General features: G+C 36.4%; 1 protein-coding gene across 2 annotated transcripts in view; it reads left to right on the forward strand.

The window, feature by feature from the left end:
• Positions 1-13,062, forward strand: part of LOC150100422 (katanin p60 ATPase-containing subunit A-like 2) — a 279,460-nt gene that overhangs the window by 100,347 nt on the left and 166,051 nt on the right. The window lies entirely within an intron of this gene.

Genomic DNA, 13,062 nt, shown 5'->3' on the forward strand with positions numbered 1-13,062 from the left:
GGTTTTTAATAGAAAAACTATTACTATTAAAACTTTTTTAAGCTACATTTGAAAGTTTACATCACCAATTAGCCACATCATGTAGGCAAAACACGTTGAGAACAGATTAACTGATTTTGTTGAACCTTAATATTTAAGACTTAACAAAATTGTTGGATGATTTTAATTTTTAAATTTAAGTAGATAAAAATCAATATGTAAGAAAGTTTTAAAAACAATTCAAGTTGGAACTTTTACAGGTAAACTGTAGACTCAACTGTATAATCATCACTCAGGAAAAAAATGAAATAGTTCAAAAACAAGAAGCAAACCTTGGTCTCAGTTGCAAACTCTGAAGAAAACATTGATTTATTCGGCTTGGGAGGCATGTCATGAAGTTGTCTGCAAGAATAGAAAAATAAGAACACCATGGTGGACACAAAAAGTTAAGGAAGCAGTGGAGTAATTACTTTGAAAGGCTGTTAAATGAAACAAGCAGTGATAACAGTAGTAGCAAATATTCAGAAAGAATGTAAACAGGGGTATATATCAATACTTGAGATAGAAAAAGCTATCAAAAGCCTTAAATGTGGAAATGCATCTGGAGTAGATGATAACACTGGCCAACAGAAAAAAAATTTTTTTCTGCTGATTATGATCTGACACTTATTTTTTACTAGTTTGGGTGCGCTGATTTCAAATATCAAACCCATTTTTCTCTATCACGTCAGGTTTTTCCTCTATGGCATTTTCTTTTTGCTAATTTGTAAGTTTTTGATAGTTTTTAGGAGGCAGTACTATTTAGAGGATCAAAAAAATCGATTTTTTAATATTTTCTAAAAATATGTACTTTTAAAAATCTGTTCCTAACTTTTTATCAAGACATTCAAAAAATTCCCGAAGATATAGCCTATTATTCAAAGCAGTGCGCAGATCAGAATCGGAGCGCTCGCCTCTCGCTTGTCAAGACTTAAAAACTATGGAAGATCGGTACCAAGGAAGATGGGATTCTCACATGATGGCCGACTACTGTTGGAGTATTCAAAGGGATTGCCAAAACAGAACACACAGCAGAAATTGCTACAAACAAAAATTTATTCCCTGAAACTCATATGTAAGTAAAATTGTTCTTTTTTTATAAATATTCTTGTAATTTTTAATGAATATTGTTAAGTAGTTATGTATCTAATTATCGGCCTCTCTCGCATTCAGAGCGCCAGTACGTGCCGTTGCAGGTTCTTACGCATTTATTCGTTTACTAACAAGCGAGAGCGGTGAGTGCTCCAATTCTGATCTGCGCACCGCTTTGAATAATAGGCTATATCTTCGGGAATTTTTCAAATTTCTTGATAAAAAAGTTAGGAACAGATTCTTAAAAGTACATACTTTCAGACAATAATATTAAAAAATCGATTTTTTTGATCCTCTAAATAGTACTGCCTCCTTAAAAATATCAAAAACTTACAAACTAGCAAAAAGAAAATACCATAGAGGAAAAACCTGACGTGATAGAGAAAAATGGGTTTGATATTTGAAATCAGTGCACCCAAATTAGTAAAAAACAAGTCTCATATAAAAGTCAGCAAAAATTGTGTTGGACTGTGTAATCAACCTGAAATTGAACTTGAGATTTGGGAGTGATGGCAGACAGTAGACTGAAGTTTAGAGGGCATACTGCAAGTGTTGCAAAAGCTGCACATCATAGTGCTGCTATGATAAGAAGTATTCTAACATGCAGGAATAAGGAAGTGGTTGTGCCACTGTATAAAGCACTCGTCAGACCACACTTCGAGTATTGTGCTCAGATTTGGTCACCTGATTTTCAGTGTGATGTGGAAACATTAGAGAGGGGCCAAGAAAAATGACTACGACAACATCAGGACTTTGGAATGCTTGCTATGGAGAGAGAGAGAGATTGAAGAAATGTCAATTGCAGAGTTTGGTGGTTAGTAGGAAAAGAGGTGATATGATAGAGACATTTCAGTCAATGAGAGGATTTTATCAGATTAATTCAGATGGGAATATAAAAAGAGTAGAAAGCAAGAGGGGAAAAACCAGAAGCCATCCCTGGAAGTTATATAAGAGTGTGGTGAAGAGGGAGTGTGAGAAGTAGATTTTTTACATGGAGACTGGTAATGCATTACCAGAATGTTTTGTTAATGCAAGGAGGGTTAAGGATGTTAAGATTCGGTATGATAAATATGTTGTCAGTTGAATGAACCTCCCATGATGAGTCTGCCAACTCCATGGAGGATGCAGTAATAATAAAAATAAAATATGTGGGTGGTCTGAAAAGTTCTTGGCCTCGACCATAAATGGCAACACTATTGGCAAGATTTTTTTTTCTAAGTTGGTACATCTGTCATTAGCATCTGTGTGAAATTACAAGTCATTCTATCAAGTAGTTTTTTTTTATACAGTTTTCTGAAGCAAAAGTGTTGTCTGTATCCCTTGAAATGGATAAAATTGAGTATTGTGCAGTTATAAAATTCTTTATAAAAGAAGGTTTAATGCCAAAAGAAATTCATTCACAGTTCATAAAAGTTTATGGGCACTCTTCTCCTTTGTTTTCAACAATTAAGAAATGGGTTGCCAAGTTTAAACATGGCCGTACCAGCCTTGAAGATGAATCACGTGAAGGACGTCCAAAAAAGTGTAACAACACCATAAATCATTGATCAGTGTACAATATGGTATTGAATGACTGGTGAGTCAAAGTGCGTGAAATTGCTGAGACTATAGGCATTTCAAAAGAACATGTAGGATGCATTTTGCATGAAGAATTGCAAATGAAAAAGCTTTGTGCAAGATGGGTGCTGTGCAGAATCTAAAACACACTCAAATGAAAATCTCTGAACAGTGCTTGGAACGTTTTAACAAGAATAAAACTGACTTGGATTCACCAGTGCACACCAGAATCCAAACAACAGTGAACAGAAGCCTGGTTTTTCACTGCCAAAGAAGACAAGGTCATGGCATCGGTGTTTTGGGATGCTAAAGGCATTTTGTTTATTAATTAACTTGAAAAGGGTAAAACAATAACTGGGGAATATTATTCCGATCTTTTAACCAGACTAGATGAAAAAAATTCATTAGAAAAGACCCAGTTTGCAGAAGATAAAAAGTCATCTTTCATCAGGACGTGTTTTGGCAGTGGGAAAATTAATGGATCTGCACTATGAATTGTTGGAACATCCACCGTATTCCCCAGATTTGGCTCCCTCTGACTTCTATCTCTTCCTAAAACTAAAAATCTTCCTTGCTGGTCAGTGTTTCTCTTCGAAAAGAGGTGATTGCAGCTGTAGAGGAGTATTTTGCAGATCTTACCGAGAACCACTACAGGGATGGGATAATGGCATTGGAGCAATTCTGAAATTAATGTATTAGTCTTAAGAAAGATTATGTTGAAAAATAAAAATAAATTTAAAATTATAATTCGTTTTTTCATTGTTAGGCCGAGAACTTTTCAGACCACCCACGCACTCAAATATACCACCATATAAAAGTTTTGCAGTAGCTTCACTATATAATTCAGAGGGTCTAATCAGAAGGTCAAATTCCAGATGACTGAAGTAGAGCTCTTATAGTTCCCATCTATGAAAAAAAAAAGGGGGGGGAATAAAGCTGAATATGAGAATTGCAGTGGAATTTCTCTACAAAGTGTTACAGGTAAGATTTATGTAAGTATACTTGAGACTAAAAAAAACTGTGGAAGAGAAACTTCGAGAAGAGCAAGCTGGGTTCAGGCCAAATAGAAGCTGTCAAGATCAGATTTTCACTTTACGACAAATAGTTGAGAAATTATGAAAATATAACAAATATCTATACTTTCATTTTATAGATCTGGAAAAAGGTATATGAAAATTGCCCAGAGAAAAGCTTTTCAAAACTCTGTAATTGTACAAGGTAAATGGAAGATTATACAGAGCCATATAGTCTATATTTAAGCTGTGAATCAGCAGTTAGAATTGAAGGAAATACAGAAAGATAGTTCAACGTAAAATCAGCAGTAAGACAAGGATGCACATTATCTTTACTCTTATTTTTCATCTATATGGATCAAATTATTAAAGAAAGTTAAACCTGATATTAGAATTGGTGATATCAAATGTATGTCTTTGCTTAATGCAGATAATGTTCTATACTCCTGAATGCGTCCATTGTGTTTATACTTAAATGACAGCTGTAACAAATTTGGCATGAAAATCAGCAATAAAAAGACCAAAATGATGAAAATAGATAGGAACAACAACAAAAAAAAAACTTTAGCTGCATTCTTGGTGGAGAACCTATAGAATGAATAAAATATGTCAACTATTTATGCACAATGTTTATTGACGATGACAAATTATATATGCAAATAGATAGTTAGCAAAGTTGATATTGTGAGGAGCCAGTTCAGTAAATTTTTATGGAGTAAAAGAGAAATTAGCCAAATCACTAAATGCAGTATATACGACAGTGTTCCAACTAGTTTTAAATTATGGATTTGAGAGTTGGTTATAAATAAAGCACTTGATCAAAGATTAGAGACCACTGATATGAGAGTTCTGAGAAGAATTAGTGGCTTGAGCAAAGCATCAGTGGCAGAATCATATTAAAAATGAGGATATTAGGAAGGAACTTGATATTCTTGAATCTTCTCGCACATTTAAGAATGTACGAGAAGGGCCAGTCTAAGATTATTGGTTACTTAAATAATGGGAGAGGAAAGACTAGGAAAGGATGTATTTGATTCCAAGATGGCAGGAAAACGAGCTAGAGGAAGACTAATATCTAGTTGAATTGATTCAGTCAGAAGTGCCTTAGAAGACTGAAATGTTGAATATGACAATATTCAAGTGCTGAGAAGTAATAGGCTGATTTAGAGGAAAATTGTTGAAAGGTGATTTAGTAACAATGTATACTTAATCATATAGTACTGTCATAGTAGTTTGAACACCCCTTGAGGGTAGATTATTTATGGGGATGATGGTTTTAATTTTTTTAACATGAAGCAGTTTATCTTACATGACTGAAATACATTTTTCACTATGCATCTAATGGCATCCAAATTATATTTGCAGTGGACCTACTGTTAGGCACCAGTGATTTCAGTTGCTCACTGAAGTTATTCATTATACCCAGCGAACATAATCTTGCACTCCTCTTTTTATTTATTTATTTTTTTTAAAGTAATGTTCATGAAGTAAAATATCTTAATATCCTGTACACACATTCAATACATTTGTGCATACATTTTGTAATTTATTTATTTTGTATGATACCTGAATTAAATTTAATTTATCTTTTAAGAAATGGGTTATATTAGTTCACAGTGGATAGAAGGAGAGAGAGAGAGAAAGAGGAAAAAAAAACTGTGTATGAATATGTGTTCTAAGCTGCTGTTACAAATATTATTATAGGATAGCATAAATAAAAAAAAAAAAAAAACTGATTCATGGATATGTTTTTTTTTTTTACTAAAGGTCAGGAGAGTGATTGACTATGTTGAAGAGGGAAAAATTGGATTATGGGAAAAAAGTTAGCCAAAAAGAACTAGGGAAGGCAAACTGCATTTCTTCACTACCTAGTAAATAAAATAATGACCTTAGTGGATTTGGATGGTAAGAAAGTGTCAGACAAGAGAGTTGGCTATGCCACAGCCCCTGTTATTCAGCTTAAGTCTTCACACATGCATAATTCCTAATGATGTGAAGGAGAGCAAGATAATTCCATTATACATGGAGTGGAGCTTGGACTGTGCAATGAATTATATACTAATCAGTATCTGTAGTCATCAAATAGGAGTATGATTCTCTATACAGGACAGCATGGTTTTGTTAAGAGTAGATCTTGCTTTAACACTGCTTATGTTCTGTAATAGAACGACAGCAAAGATGGTAATAGATGTTATTATTTTCCTGATCCCCATGTAGTCACAAATCTCATCGTAGGAGGTCAGCACTAGTGAATACAAGGACTATCATACCAGTCTTTAAAATCATCCACTTAAAATGCATTCCATGCTTCTACCACTCCCCATGCAAAAATATTTACTTCTTATCCTTTTACTTACAACCTTGTCCTTGTTTTCCCTCATTCTGCCATATGTAAAATCTCCCCAGTGTTAATACAATAATAACCCTCCAACAGCTTAAAGGAAAGCCAGGAAAATTCATGTAATATACATCTGTTATATTATCTGTAGACCAGTGCATCCCCTTTTTTGTTTTTGTTCCTTCCCCCCAATGCTATTAGAGTATTTGAGGGCTAGGGGTGAATCTTTCCTATTTTGCTATTTCATTTCATCTTATGCAGTGGGAGTCTACCTAGCCTAGTAGGTGGAAATTCCAACCCACCTGGCCAATGTGGGTTGGAATTGGGGGACAAAACTTCCCAGATATCTGGAAATGGCCTCTGCAACCCTATCACTTTTTTGCAGTGATTTCACTCCAAAATGCTAATATTGTTGTGCTTTATAATACATCTCATGCTGCAATGGTTGTCATATCGAATGATCAGAGCCACATTGGGCTTAGGCAGCGTGTTCTGTTTGAGAAGTATATATTACAGTCTCCAGCAAAAGTCAATTATATCGTGAATGAGGAATACAGAAGGTATAGGATTAATCTTAGAAGGGAATTTTACATAGTCGCAAGGAATGTTCAGGGTCTACAGATGAGTACTCTTGAGATTATCTGTAAAGAGATGGATAGGTATAAAATTGACATCCTGGGAATTACAAAGACCAGATGGCATGGAGAAGGTCACTTAAAAAGACAGGATGCTAAGCATGTTGTTTCCTTAGGAGGGTGACTCGGAGAGTATCATGTAGGAGCTGTGGTACTGATAACAGCTCAGGCAAGAAGTCTTCTTGGTTATAACCCCTTTAATAATAGGATGCTTGTTTGATAGTCATGTGGGGGTGCTTAAGGGTCAAAGCTGTATAACTGAGAGGAGACCTCCACATAGCCTTTAAAGGAATGCGGAGAACCAACCAGGGCTTCTGACCTAATGTCCAATCCTCACCTTCTCGTGGTGCACCCTGTTGGGTATCTACTTTGATACTGACCGAATGAGGATGGGCTGGCAATTTGGAATTTAGCTGACCAAATTGTATTCATATTGGTTAAACCAAAATAAAAAATGATGGTACAACATGACAAAATTTCATGCCGGCTGGGGCGTCGCCCGGTTAAACAAGGCCCCCGTTGTTTTCGCCAGGGAACCAGGGCGAACAGCGAAAAGTCAGCTACTGGAACAAATCTGAAAATAAACCCCAACTCAACATCACCAGAGTTAAAGATCGGTACTATCAACGTAAGAAACCTGAATGGCAAAAAAATGGAGCTAGCCGAGGAGATAAGTATCAGATTGACATAATAGGGGTGACTGAAACAAAAAAGACCAAAACTGGTGAGATCTTTCTGAGCAATAAATACAAAATGTTATATTCAGGCAATGACAATCAAGGAAAAGAACAAATAGCCATAGTATTCAATAAAAAATACGAGGCTAATCTTCTTGAATGGCAGTCAGTCTCAAGTAGAGTCATGTGGGCAAATATGAGAATGGGGAACTGGACAATGAGACTTATTTGTGCCTATGGTCCCACAGAAGGTTCTACTAAGGTAGAAGTGGAGGAATTTTTTGACGCTTTAGAAAAAGCAACTGACACAATGAAAAAGGAACAGTTGGTCCTTGTTGGGGATCTAAATAGCAGAGTAGGAAATGATTGTGAGACATACAAAAATATTTTGGGAAAATTTGGAGAAAAGAGCAAAGCTAATAATAATGGCTAATATCTGTTGGATTTCTGCTCAGGACATGGACTGGTTATTACTAACACCATGTTCCAACATAAAAATGTGCACAAATTCACATGGAGAGAAGAGGCTAGGAATAAGAAAAGTCTCATTGACTATGTTATTGTTGATAGTGATGTTTTCTCCCTGGTGCAGGACACCAGAGTGTACAGAGGATTTGAAATTGGAAGTGATCACTATTTAGTCTTGAGCAGGATAAAATTGAATTTCATATTGAAAAGAATAACATGTAAGAAAGTTTTAAAGCGAATAAAAGTTGAGCAGCTCTCAGATGTGAACTGTAGACTAAAATACAGAAAGATTATTGAAAAGAAAATGAAAGAGTTTGAGAACAGGAATCAAACCTTGGAGATTCAGTGGCAAACTCTGAAGAAAACATTGATTGATTCTGCCAGAGAGGCATGTGGTGAGGTTGTGTGCAAGGATAAAAAAATCAGAACTCCCTGGTGGACACAGGAAGTTAAAGAGGCAGTGAAGGAAAAGAATGAAGCATATCAAAAGTTCCTGGCAAATAACTCAGCTTTTACTCTTACAGAATACAGAGACAAATGTAAGAAAGCTAAACAGTGTGTAAAACCAGCTAAACAAAAGTCATGGGAGGACTTTGGCAAGAATATAGAAAATAAATATCAAGAAGGCGGAAAAATATTCTGGTGGTTGTTGAAGAAGCTTAGGAATGGAGGAAAGAGTGCTGTAAAAGGAGTTAGAGATGATAAAGGTGACATGGAAATGGGAGAAAAAGATATCCTTGAAGTATGGAGTAAATACTTTGAAAAACTGCTAAATGAAACAAGCAGTGATGACAGCACAGTGATAAAAAACACTGACCAGGCATGCAGTCAGGAATACATATCCATACTTGAAGTAGAAAAAGCCATCAAAGGCTTGAAATGTGGAAAGGCAGCAGAAGTAGATGATATTCGACCAGAAATGCTGAAGTATGGTAATATAAAAGTCTTACAGTGACTGCACTGCATAGTTCAGAAAGCCTGGAGAGAGGGACGAATTCCCGATGATTGGAGTAGAGCTCTCATAGTACCCATATATAAAAAGGGAAATAAAACTGCATGTGAGAATTACAGAGGTATTTCCCTACTGAGTGTTCCTGGCAAGATCTATGCAAGTATACTTGAGAAACGGTTGAGAAGAATTGTGGAAGAAAAGCTTGGTGAAAAACAAGCTGGATTCAGGCCAAATAGAGGCTGTCAGGATCAGATCTTCACTTTACGACAAATAGTCAAGAAAGCATGGGAATATAACAAAGATCTGTATATAAGTTTTGTCGATTTGGAAAAGGCATATGACAAGGTGCCAAGAGAGAAGCTATTCAATACGCTACAGCTATATGGTGTCAATGGGGCATTATATCAAGCAATATTTAGTCTTTATTTGAGTTGTAAGTCAGCAGTTAGAATTGAAGGAAGTACAGGAAGATGGTTTAATGTTAAATCTGGTGTGAGACAAGGATGTACATTATCACCTCTGTTATTCATTATCTATATGGATCACATTATGAAGTAAAGTGGTATTAAACATGATATCAAAATTGGAGATGTTAATGTCAGCTCTTTGCTTTATGCGGATGATGTTATACTTCTAAATAAATCCGCTACAAGTCTGCAAGATTCTCTGACTAAATTGAATAGCTGTTGTAATAGATATGGTATGAAGGTCAGCAATAAAAAGACAAAGACAATGAAAATAGGCAGAATCATTGAAAATGTCAACTGTGTTGTGAATGGAGAACCTGTGGAACAAGTAAAACATTTCAGCTACTTAGGCATGATTTTTACTGAAGATGGTAAATTAAATATAGAAATAGACAACAGAATCAGCAAAGCTGGTATGGTGGGAAGTCAATTGAATAAATTCATATGGAATAAGAGAGAAATTAGTCAGAACACTCTATTAGCTGTATACAAGACAGTGTTCAAACCAGTTTTAACTTATGGATCTGAGAGCTGGGTCAGAAGTAAAACACTTGACCAAAGACTAGAGACCACAGATATGAGAGTCCTGAGAAAGATTAGAGGCGTGAACAGATGGCATCAATGGCAGTATCATATTAAAAATGAGGATATTAGGAAAGAACTTGACATTGTCAGCATCCAGGAATGCATTAGCAGAGCTAATCTCAGGTGGTATGGTCATTTAAATAGAATGGGAGAGAATATCAAAACAAGTGTTCTCTGCCAGGTTGGCAGGAAAACGACCCAGAGGAAGACCAAGATATAGGTGTATTGATACAGTACAAAGTGCCTTAGAGGATAGAAATATAAGATCTGATAATGTTGGAGTCTTGACAAGTAACAGACTGATTTGGAGGAAAATTGTAGATAGGAAGTTAGTAATGATGTAATTTTTTCATGTAGTACTGTCATATCCTGTACACCCCTTGAGGGTACATGGCAAGAATTTGATGATGATAATAATAGGATACTTGCTGTTAGACTTAAGGCTCAGCCTACTAATGTATCAATCATGGTAGTTTATGCACCTGACACAGATAGCCCTGATGAAGAGAGTGAAGAATTCTATGAAAACTTTGACTGTTTTGGACAGCCTACCAATGAGACATACTTTACATCTTAGGGGACTTAAATGCAAAAGTGGTAAAGAGTATGAGAGTTGGCCAAGGTGTGGCATGTTTGGTCTGGGTGAATGTAACACCTGTGGTAAAAGATTGTTGGAATTTGCTCATGCTAACAGATTAGTTATTACCAATACCTGCTTCCAGAAATACCCATGATGAACCTATACTTGGGTAGCTAACATTGATAGGTCAAGGCACCAGATCGGCTACATCCTGGCTCTCCAACGGAGGAAGACAAGCATCTCTGATGTGCAGACTTGTCTTGGAGCAGATCATGTTACAGACCATCAGCTAGTAAGAGCCAAAGTAAGACTAAGACTGCAAAAACTTCTAAGTCAGGCATATCTCACTAGACTGGATGGTTTTAGAGAAATTCCTAGTGGAGTCACAGAAGAAACTAACTTGGTTGGATGATTTTTTGGAGACCAATGAGGAGAAGTCACCAGAAATGCTTTGGGATGGAGTCAAGGTAATAATACAGGATACAGCCAAGAAGTATTTCAGCATAGTAAGAAGACCGAGAGATTCATGGATATCAGATTCAACATGGGAACTAATCAAAAGAAGGCAGTTGGAAGATACAGGGACTGAAGAATATAAGAGATTACATAGAGAAGTCAGAAGAGCCATAAAGCAGGACAAGGAAAAGTTTTATACTAACAAATGTGAAGGGATCGAGTTCCAGTTGAGGAGGTATAATTATAAAAGGATGTTTTATTTAGTTCTTGACCTACAGCACAGGTTTAAGCCCAAATTGAATGTCATCAAAGATAGGAATGGAGCATTACTAACAGAAGAACTGGAAATCAAAAATGAAAGGATACTGCGAGGAACTGTACAACAGAGTGGATAAAGAAAATTTGGAGGAGCCATCTTACCAGGAAAATTCTGATTTGGAAACTCCTCCACTTAGGGATGAAGTTGAAGAAACTGTTAAGCAGCTTAACATTGGTAAGGCCCGAGGTGCAGATGGAATCCCAGCAGAGTTAATTAAGGCCGCATGGGATGGAGGGATAAGAGTGTTTCATAGATTGATTACAAAGATATGGATGACAGGATGATTGCCTAAGACTGGAAAAGGCTGGTTTATATACCACTACATAAAGGTGATATGAAGGCTTGCAAGAACTATAGGACTATTAGTTTAATATCTCATGCAAGCAAAATTTTATTGAAGATGCTAAACAGGATTGAGGTGAAAGTTGAGCAGAGATGCCTGAGGAACAAGTTGGTTTTGGGAAAGGTAAAGGCACCAGAGATTAGATCTTTTGCCTTAGACAGATCATAGAAAAATATAAAGAATTTAGACTCCCTCTGGTAATATGTTTCTTAGACTACTCTAAGAAACACATTACCAAACAGTAATGAAAAGAATGGGTTTTCCTCAACACACTATCAGGTTGATAGCCAACTTGTACAGGGAGCAAGAAGTCACAGAACGGGTGTTGGATTAACTTATTGGCTTCAGGTTGGAAAGGGAGTTAGGCAAGGATGTTTACTTTCTCCTCATTTGTTTAGTATATATGATGAGGACATCATGTGTGAAGCATTGGATGAGCTCAAGACACGAATTAGTATAGCTGATAGATTGATCAGTAATATGAGGTATGTTGTTGATATCGTACTCCTCTGTAATGACAAGGAAGAACTAGGACAAATTCTTGATAAAGTTAACAAGATCATTAATAACAGAGGATTTCAACTAAATCCTAGCAATACAAAGATCATGATTCTCAAAAGAAATACAAATAGGGAATCTCTTGAGAAACAATTGTACCTTAATGGAGAAAGAATTAAGGAAGTCAGCAAGTTCAAGTACCTGGGATCCAATATTAATATGAGGAATTGCTGTTCAGAAGACATCAGAAGAAGATTAGGAATGACTAAAACAACAGTCAGAGACGTGTCTAAAATCTGGAAGGATGGATCTGTCTCCATGGGAACAAAGTTGAGGATTTTGGTTGCAGTTGTTTTTCCCAATGACTTATGAAGGTGAGACTTGGAAACTAAAGAAATCAGATAAGAAATGGATAGCTGCTTTTGAGATGTGGCATTGCAGAAAGCTCCTGAGGATATCAAATACTGAAAGGCGTACAAATGAATGGGTGTTAGTAAAGATCAGTAGAACTTTATGGCTCCTTAAGGATATTGATAGAAGAAAGTTAAAATATTTTGGACATATTGAAAGGATGGAAGGAGGACTTCTCAGAACTAGTAATAGAACGTAAAGTTCCTGGAAAAAGAGGAAGGATTAGACCATCAATGAGATTGATGGACAGTGTGTGTGTGTGTGTGGGTGGGTGGGTGGAGTGACTGATCTTCAGAGAGTTGAATTCCTCCAGAAAAGCAAAGAACAGGACTATATGATGTGGCCTCATGTGGCACATCACTGAGCATCGGAGTGACCATACAGCATTCTGTGGATGCCCAGTGAACAGATGGATGGAACAGCTTAAATATCTCATTTTCATACCCCCCCCACCCACTTGCCTTGTGTCTGCCAAACTCTGAAGTCCACGTGCCCTCAGTCTATCTCCATAATCAACATTGTACAGTCCTGACATAATTTTTGTTATCCATCTCTGCACCCTCTCCAAGATTATTTCATTCCCTTCAACTCCCAGTGATCAGATCTGAGCACAGACATCCAGATGTGGTCTGATCAAAGTTTTATACAATACA

This window comes from Typopeltis vanoorti, chromosome 13 (assembly GCF_054136105.1).
Source record: "Typopeltis vanoorti isolate ZY-2024b chromosome 13, IOZ_Tvanoo_1.0, whole genome shotgun sequence".
Lineage (NCBI taxonomy): Eukaryota > Metazoa > Arthropoda > Arachnida > Uropygi > Thelyphonidae > Typopeltis > Typopeltis vanoorti.